Source organism: Sorex araneus, chromosome 3, assembly GCF_027595985.1.
Source record: "Sorex araneus isolate mSorAra2 chromosome 3, mSorAra2.pri, whole genome shotgun sequence".
NCBI classification, from domain to species: Eukaryota; Metazoa; Chordata; class Mammalia; order Eulipotyphla; family Soricidae; genus Sorex; species Sorex araneus.
The window spans coordinates 67,997,601-68,006,430 of record NC_073304.1 but is presented as its reverse complement, the minus strand read 5'-3'; the positions used below and the strand labels follow the sequence as shown (position 1 = coordinate 68,006,430).

Genomic DNA, 8,830 nt, shown 5'->3' with positions numbered 1-8,830 from the left:
ATTTTATACTGTGGAAATGGATTAAGAACAGTTAGTTTAGTCAAGTCTTTTAACTCTCATATGTGATTGTCATAATGGATAAGGTAAAGACATAAGAAGAAATGAATTACATCACTTAATACAATAGCCAAGTCATGCAAACAACAAAAATGCCCAATTATAGCTTAATATACATGTATGCACATATACATATACACACACATATATACATATATATATGTACACACACACACACGTGTGTGGGCTAGAACGATAGCACAGTTGGTAGGGTGTTTGCCTTGCACGAGGCTGACCCAAGTTCAATTCCTTTATCCCTCTCGTAGAGCCCAGCAAGCTACCAAGAGTATCCCACCCACACAGCAGAGCCTGGCAAGCTACCCATGGTGTATTCGATATGCCAAAAACAGTAACAACAAGTCTCACAATGGAGATGTTACTGGTGTCTGCTCGAGCAAATTGATGAACAATGGGACAACAGTGCTACAGTGTGTGTGTATACATGTGTGTGTGGATATATATACATATATATGTGGATATATACATAGAGAGAGAGAGGAGAGAGAGAGACACACATAATGGAATATTATGCAGTGCAGGAAAAGTGAAATCAAGCAACTTGACACTACATATATAAAACCAGAATTTGTCATGCTAAATTAAGTCAGTGAGAAGGAAAAGGATGGATACAGAATGATCGTTTTCATATATGGGATATAAAGATAAACAATAAGGAAGCAATAAATGACAGAAGGCAACAGAACAGCAGAGTCGGTCCACATTACTGAGCTTGTAAGTAGAAGTTTAGGGGTAGGGATGTTTGGATGGGAAGGTCCTTTGGTACATTGTGAGTGAAAGTGAAACTCTTATGGTTAATGTGGTATTGAAAGAATTTATGCAAGAAACTATCATTAAAAAATTTCCAACTCACAGTATCTAAATAAAGATGGGGTATGGGAGAAATGCAGGATTCCTATAACAAATACTAGACATTGTGGAACTATAATAAAGAAGACAAACCAACTCAGGGAAAATGTGAGATCAATTTCATCAATGGAAAAAGTTACTCAGTGTTAAGTCAAGGTATTCACAGATTTTGAAGGTGCATCTTATAAACCAGAACAAAGGACTCTGTGAAGTATTTGATTCCAAAGGAGAGGTGGGCAAAGTGGAAGGTTTCAAAACTCATCTTCCAGACTCACATTTACCAATGTATAACCATAACCAATATGTGACTGCTGCATTTGACATGTACCTGGAGCAGAAGAGATATTAAATTTATAATTATTAATTAATTTCAAACTCAATTTTGTTGTCTTAATGAATCAAACTTTAACATTGAGCTTAAACATTTCACACATAAAAAATCCTTGAAATGTATCACAGATCTAAATTAAAATACAGTACCATGAATCTCCTAAAAGTATTATAGAAGAATCAAGAAAACTATTTGGTGATGACTTTCTAGCTATAACACCAAAAGCATGATCCATCAAAGAACCAAAAAGTTGAACTTCACTAAAACTGAAAACATTTTATGAGTGAAAGATACAGTAAAGATAATAATAAGACAAGGCACATACTAAGAAAAATATTTACAAAAGACATATCTGATGAAACATTAATATCCAAATACACAAAGAACTCTTGAAACCACAATAAGGAAAATAACTGTTTGTTTGCAAAGCTAGGCTAAAAACATTTAACAGATGCCTTACCAATACAATTTAGAAATGACAATTTTGTGAAAAGATGCTCCACATCACATATAATCAAAAAGATGTAAATATAAACAATAATATACCACTATATGCCTATTTGAATGGGCAAAATCAAGATTGCTCACTTCTAGCATCAAATTCTGATAAAGTTACAATGCAACATAAACTCTCCTTAATTGATTGTGGAAATAAAAAAATGTTATAGTCACTTTGTCTGCGGGGATGAGTCGTGTCCCTGTCTGTCCCAAATCCTTTGCCACCAGCTGTTGGACACGGAGTGCAAACTCCTCATTCCCCCCTCCTCCCCGCCGCCCTCGCTAGTGATGAACAGGGCCCAGCCACCTTACTTGGTACACTGTGACCACTGTAGTTCTGAGATCCTGGAGGCATCCGACACCATCACCCAGAGGAGGGGTCGCTGGACCCGCAGGGTCAGAGGTTGAGCCACATCTTGAATGGAAAATGGGCAGGAACTGAAATGCAGGAGACCCTCCTGGCCATTGGTGGTTTCTTCCTTGGGGAATAGCAGCAGAGGGATGGGGGCGGGGCTTGTGGGAGCACAGAAACTCCTGAGTGAATCCACCAACTCCCCCCCACCATCCATCTCAGTGAAGCCCCAAGAACAGTACACAAATCTGGGGGGCTATTGAGCAGAAGGGTGGTGCAGCGGTGAGCAGGTTGACCATGTTGTGGTCAAAGGGGGTCACATGGTTGGAAATAAGGGTTCAGAGCACCGGTCATGGAGCACAGAATCCTCCTGCCAGGCCACAAGCCCCAGCACCGCACACATGATCCGCACCATGAACCTGCGAATGCAGTAGGGCAGCGCGTAGCTGACCAGGACACGTGGAACCCGAGGAAGAGCCGCAGTACCAGCAGGCAGCACATGAAGCCACAGGGACACCCGAGATCAGCCCCCTTCCCACCCACACAAACAGCCCCCAGTCTTCTTTCCCTGTCTCCCCTGGCCCTTCACCTTATGTGCAGCTGACAGCTCTGGCTCATCGAGTCAAAGTGGTTTTACCCCATGTGCCACTGGGTGTTATCCAGAGACCCCTGGCCAGGACCGGCTGTATAGACTTGACCATCACTAATCTACTCGAGGGGACCGTAGCTTTTGTGCCTGAAGACATTAGGAAGGTGACCCAGTCCCTCCCCACTGCCTCTGCTTCCAAGTTCCCCAGCTCTGGCCTTGGACCCCACAGCTTACATTTGACAAGTCTTCCTGGGCCGGCAGGAAAGCCTCCAGGAGTACAAGCAGGCACTGTACGAATATGTGAGGAGGAGATACAAAGAAAAACCGGTTCAGGAGGCTGACTGAGTGCAGGACGGTACCCAGAGCCGCAGGTTGGAGACTGCGGGCAATCCTCAACCCAACTCACAACAGGCCGGCTGGATGGGTGGTGGAAAGGGAGGGAAAGGGCTCCCCCCAAAATTACATTAAATTCAGGTTTTAACTAAAAAGAAAAAAATTTCCTAGAGTGTGCATTTGCATTTGTGGGGGCACGACCTCTTTAATTTTATTTTTATTTATTTTTATTATTATTTTAATTCCCCCCCAGGGCAGAGCCTGGCAAGCAACCCATGGCAACCCATGACGTATTTGATATGCCAAAAACAGTAACAACGTGCTCTTCGTGTTCCTTGGGCTACACCAGCAGCGACAGGGACAAATAAAGACGTTCCTGGCACCCGCTGGAGCAAGTCGATGAACAACAGGATGACAGTGATACAGTGATAGTCACTTTAGAAAATGTTTGAAAACAAAATAGCCTTCGTATAAGATCGGAAAATTGCATATTCAGCTGAGCTGTAAATTTGTTTCCACACAACCTATATGCAGTGTTTAATACCAATTCTACTTAAAACTGCAAAGGTGGAAGCAAATAGGATGTTCTTCAGAAGTCAGATGGCTAAACACATTGGTACATCCAGACAATGAAGGTAACAACAATAACAACAAATGACTTACAATGTCCTAAAAACCAAGGAGGGGAAAGTAACTGCATTAATTTTATTAAGTGAAAAAAAAAAAGGAAATAGAGAAAGACTGTACACTTTGCAATTCTAGTACTCTGATATTATGGAAACAGTCAAAAGTTTAGTGGTTTTCAGAGTTAGGTGGAGGGAAGAATAAATATATAGAGCATAATAACCTGGTTCTGTATAAGACCATATGGTAGGTACATATCATTACATACTTACTCAAACCATATAGCACCAAGAGTGAATCCTAGTGATAAATTGATTTTTAATCAATAATAGCAACTGTGCACCCTGTTTGGGCTATAAATAATAGGGGAAGGTATCCATTATAAGGGCAGAAAGTATATGGCAGAGCCGGGGCCCGTGCTCGGCTCCGGCCGGCCAGGTTTTCGGCCCGGGAGCCCATGCCCCTGCAGAGCCGGTGGATGTGGAACGAGCGGGAACCAGAGACAGCTTTAGGAATTGGGGTTCCAGCAAGTGCTTGCACCCATGTATGGAGACTGTGAACTACTTTGGCTACATGCTGTTCCAGGAAGGGAAATGATTCATTTTCAAACTTAAATCTTCGCGGACTTAATTACTATAATACAGAAATTGTAAACCGCGCGGCCGCAACCACAGCCGCGCGACATTTTATCTCTTCATTCTCATCAGTGGAAAACCTATTATCAAATATTTCACTATTAATAGAGCTGTATTCTTAGGGGATAAATTCCAACAAAAATAGTGAGTCTGTTTTGAAACTCTAACAACAATAGTGAGTTATGTGTTGAAATCTGGAATGTAATCAAGGTAAAGAGAAAAGGAAGTGAAATTATCACTCACGTATGGGGTGGGTTGGGGGGTGAGGGGTGGGATGTATACTGTTTTTTCTTTTGTTTGTTTGTTTTGTTTTTGCTTTTGTTTTTGTTTTTATTGGTGGTGGAATATGGGCACTGGTGAAGGGATGGGTGTTTGAGCATTGTGTAACTGAGATATAAGCCTGAGAACTTTGTAACTTTCCACTTGGTGATTCAATAAAATAAATTTAGGGGCCTGAGCGATAGCACAGCGGGTAGGGCGTTTGCCTTGCACGCGGCCGACCCGGGTTCGATCCCCGGCATCCCATATGGTCCCCCAAGCACCGCCAGGAGTAATTCCTGAGTGCAAAGCCAGGAGTAACGCCTGAGCATCGCTGGGTGTGACCCAAAAAGCAAAAAAAATAAAATAAAATAAAATAAAATAAAATAAAATAAAATAAATTTATTTATTTATTTTTTATTTTTTTTTAATTTTTTTTTTAAATTTATTTATTTTTAATTAGAGAATCACCGTGAGGGTACAGTTACAGATTTATACACTTTTGTGCTTATACTTCCCTCATACAAAGTTTGGGAACCCATCCCTTCACCAGTGCCCATTCTCCACCACCCGTAAACCCAGTGTCCCTCCCACCCTCCCCAATCCCATCTCCCCCCCACCCCATCCTGCCACTGTGGCAAGGCATTCCCTTCTGTTTTCTCTCTCTAATTAGCTGTTGTGGTTTGCAATAAAGGTGTTGAGTGGCCGCTGTGCTCAGTCTCTAGCCCTCATTCAGCCCGCAACTCCCTTCCCCCACATGGCCTTCGACTACAATGTAGTTGGTGATCGCTTCTCTGAGTTGACCTTTCCCCGGAACGTGAGGCCAGCCTCGAAGCCATGGAGTCAACCTCCTGGTACTTAAAATAAAATAAATTTAAAAAAAATAAAAAAAGAAAGTATATGGCAAATCTCTATTTGTCTTTTAAATTTTACATATTTGTTCATACCAGATAATAACATAGCTCTGTATAAAAACCATATGGTGTATGCTATAACTTATATGTCTATTAGACTCTGGCTTTAAGTTTTCCCTAAGGGGGGGATAAAATAATTCTGGAAGTAATCCACCAGATATATGGACAGTTGAATAATGACAAAGGAGCAAAGTGCATTTTAGGTGGAAGAAGTAATACTTCAACATCTTCAACAAATAGTGTTGGGAAGGTTTGATAGCCACTAGCAAATATATACAATCTGACCCCATCTCACATCATACACAGAAGTTAATTCAAGATTAGACCAGAGTTTAGAAAATACATCAAGAAAAATATAGGCAGAACTGTCTTTGAAATGGATTTCAGGGAATATGTTGTAATAAAAGGCAGAGAGTAAGGCAGGACTGTAAAAAACTACTCATATCTCAAGAAATCTGCAGTTTGCTTTATTAATTCATTTGCTTGCTTGTTTTTGTTTTTTTTTTAAGCAGGGAACACACCCAGCAGTGCTCAGGGACTACAGGGCAACACTGGAGTTATTTGACAACACAAGATTTGGTACTCAGTCTGGAGGGGGGCAGTGCTCAGATCCAGTGATTAGAGAACCAGAAGACTATACCCAGAGGACAGGATGGTGTGCAATGCTAGGGATAAAACTCAACATCCCAACATGCTAGCCATGTGTTCTACCAGTTCTGTTATCTTCTCTGTCTTTGCAACATTTATTCTATGTCCTTCAGAGGCCTCAGCTATTTTACCTTCTTACCATCACTACTTCATGTCATCTATTTTCTGTCTTTTGACTGTGAAATTCTTGATGGATTCAGAAATTTGATCCAGCCCCCAAATTAAATAAAGCACGACTTTAGAAGTCATCTGTATCCTAATTCAATAGAAATAACATTTGGAGATAGAAATTTATTTATTTTAAACAAAATATAACGTAGCTTATTCCACCTTCTGCAAAAAAATCTGATATTTACAATGTCTCACAAAATTTATATGAAAGAAGACAGAAGGAAAACAATAATGGTAGCCAGGCATGTTGTCTGATTTTGTGATATACCAAGTACTTTACAATGCCTGGAGATTCCTTGGAATAGACAAAATACATATAAATACAATTTTTATGTAAAATTCAGATGGTAGTTTAATATTTGTAAATAATTATCTGTCATAGGTATTTATTTTTATATTATACAGGCCAGAAAAAATATGCATGTTGAAATCTTATGTATTATATTACTAAATAATTTTTTTAAGCAAGGGCAGTAAAGATTTTGGAATATATTAAGGAAACTTTTTGATTCTTGGCTTTCATTTCTTATTGCATTGACTTTATTCTACTGCCTTGGTTACTTTTTTGGTTATTCATTGCAACAATGTCTGCAAAATATTTTCATATCTGAGAGCACACATGAAAAGTTTATCACAGATTCACAAAATCCTTAACTCTTCCTCATCAAGGAAAACAGGAGGGGAAAAACTGCTCAGTTGGCTTTCTGAGATCTCACAACATAACATATATGGTGTTAATTCCTTAATACCAGCAAACTGTTGATGTATAAAAAACAATATTCTCCAAGTGCAGTGGGTCAAGAAGTGCAAAGATACTTAAAATGATACAGAAGGCCCATGTCTCTACTACCAAAAGAATTGCTGAACTGCTGTTTGCAATGCTCTGTTTTTGTATGTAACTTTTCTTGGCAACAGATGCAATATTTATAGTAAAGTCTATCACCGTTTATTAATGTTATACATTAGAGTTATTTGCTACTCTAAAAATGATATGCTAAAATATGCCAAAGCATTTTTGAATAAAACAAGAAAAATGAACTGACAATTTATTAATTGCATTTCATTGTTTCATAATAGAGCATTATAAATCTTGAATAAAACAATGTAAATATATTGATTCCATTTAGCATAATTGTGCTCACCATTTATAATGAAATCTCCAGAGATGTCTTTTCTGTTTCATTTTTCCTAAAATTGCAGATAATATTCCTAATGTTCTTTCTTCCCTTCTGCCATTGTTTATAATAGCTGGTTTCTAATATTCATAGGTAGCAGATAGCAAAGCAAAATTTAATGTGCATATGTCTCTTTATTACTGATAAACAACTTGCTAATTAATTTTTTCAAATAATATTATTTAAAAAGACTTATTATAGATATGATTCATCTTGTATGGTAATTGTTATAAGACAAAATGAACCAAAGGACTAGTCTCAAAGCTCTAAAAACATATTAGAAAAGATTTATTGTTAAAGGCATGTCAATGACTTTGCTTATTACAAGAAACAATTTCTTCATATGTTTTATATACTGTTTTAATAATTACACAATAAACTTTCTTCAATTTTCTGAAGCGGGGACACACACATACACACACACACGCACACACACAGAGGAAGACCTAACATCTTAATAACTTGGTTGGATGGAGAGACTGTAGTCTTTTATTAAGATCAAGAGATGCAGATTCACATGATAATTCATTTTAATGGCCGTGAGGTCTTAGTATGTTTATATTTGTATCTTTGGTAGTTATGAGAACAGTAAGCAGATATACTTTTAACCTTAACATAAGAGGAATGTATATTTTTAAATCTATGAAGAAATCAGAAATAACGATTTTGGAAGGGCAAGAGAAGAAATAGATAAGATTGAAGGCCAGAGATAGAGTATAGTGGCTAAGACACTTGCCCTGCATGTAGCTGACCTTGTTTCGATCCCTGGCATTCCATATAGTTCCCTGAGTATCACCAAGAGTGACTCCTGAATACAAAGCTTGGAATGATCCCTGAATCTTGCCAGGTCTGGCACAAAAGCAAAACCAAACATACAAAACATCTGTCACTGTCACTGTCATCCCGTTGCTCGTGGATTTGTTCGAGCGGGCACCAGTAACGTCTCTCATTATGAGACTTATTGTTACTGTTTTTGGCACATCCAATACGCCACTGGTAGCTTGCCAGGCTCTGCCATGCGGGCGTAATACTCTCAGTAGCTTGCCAGGCTCTCCGACAGGGCTGGAGCGATAGCACAGTAGTAGGGTGTTCGCCTTACATGCAGCTGACCTGTGTTCGATACAAAACATAGAAAAATATATACTTGTTAATTTATAGGGTGGTTGAGTAAGTATGCCTACATGAAAAAGAATGGAAGTCAATCATTTTTTCTATAACCACAGGATAAATTTAAAAAATTGAGAGTTGTGTGTGAAAAAACAAAATGAGCAAGATACTATAAGATACATATAAATGAACTTTTCTGACTTATGCTTCCTAGGTATAAATCAAAACTTGAAGCACTAAGCAATGGCAACTCTTGTTAAATATTAAGAAT

General features: G+C 38.8%; 1 pseudogene; it reads right to left on the bottom strand.

Annotated features, from left to right (window-relative positions):
* Positions 1-1,867: 1,867 nt before the first annotated feature.
* Positions 1,868-8,328, bottom strand: LOC101556828 (lipid droplet-regulating VLDL assembly factor AUP1-like; annotated as a pseudogene).
* Between the last annotated feature and the right edge of the window lie 502 nt (positions 8,329-8,830).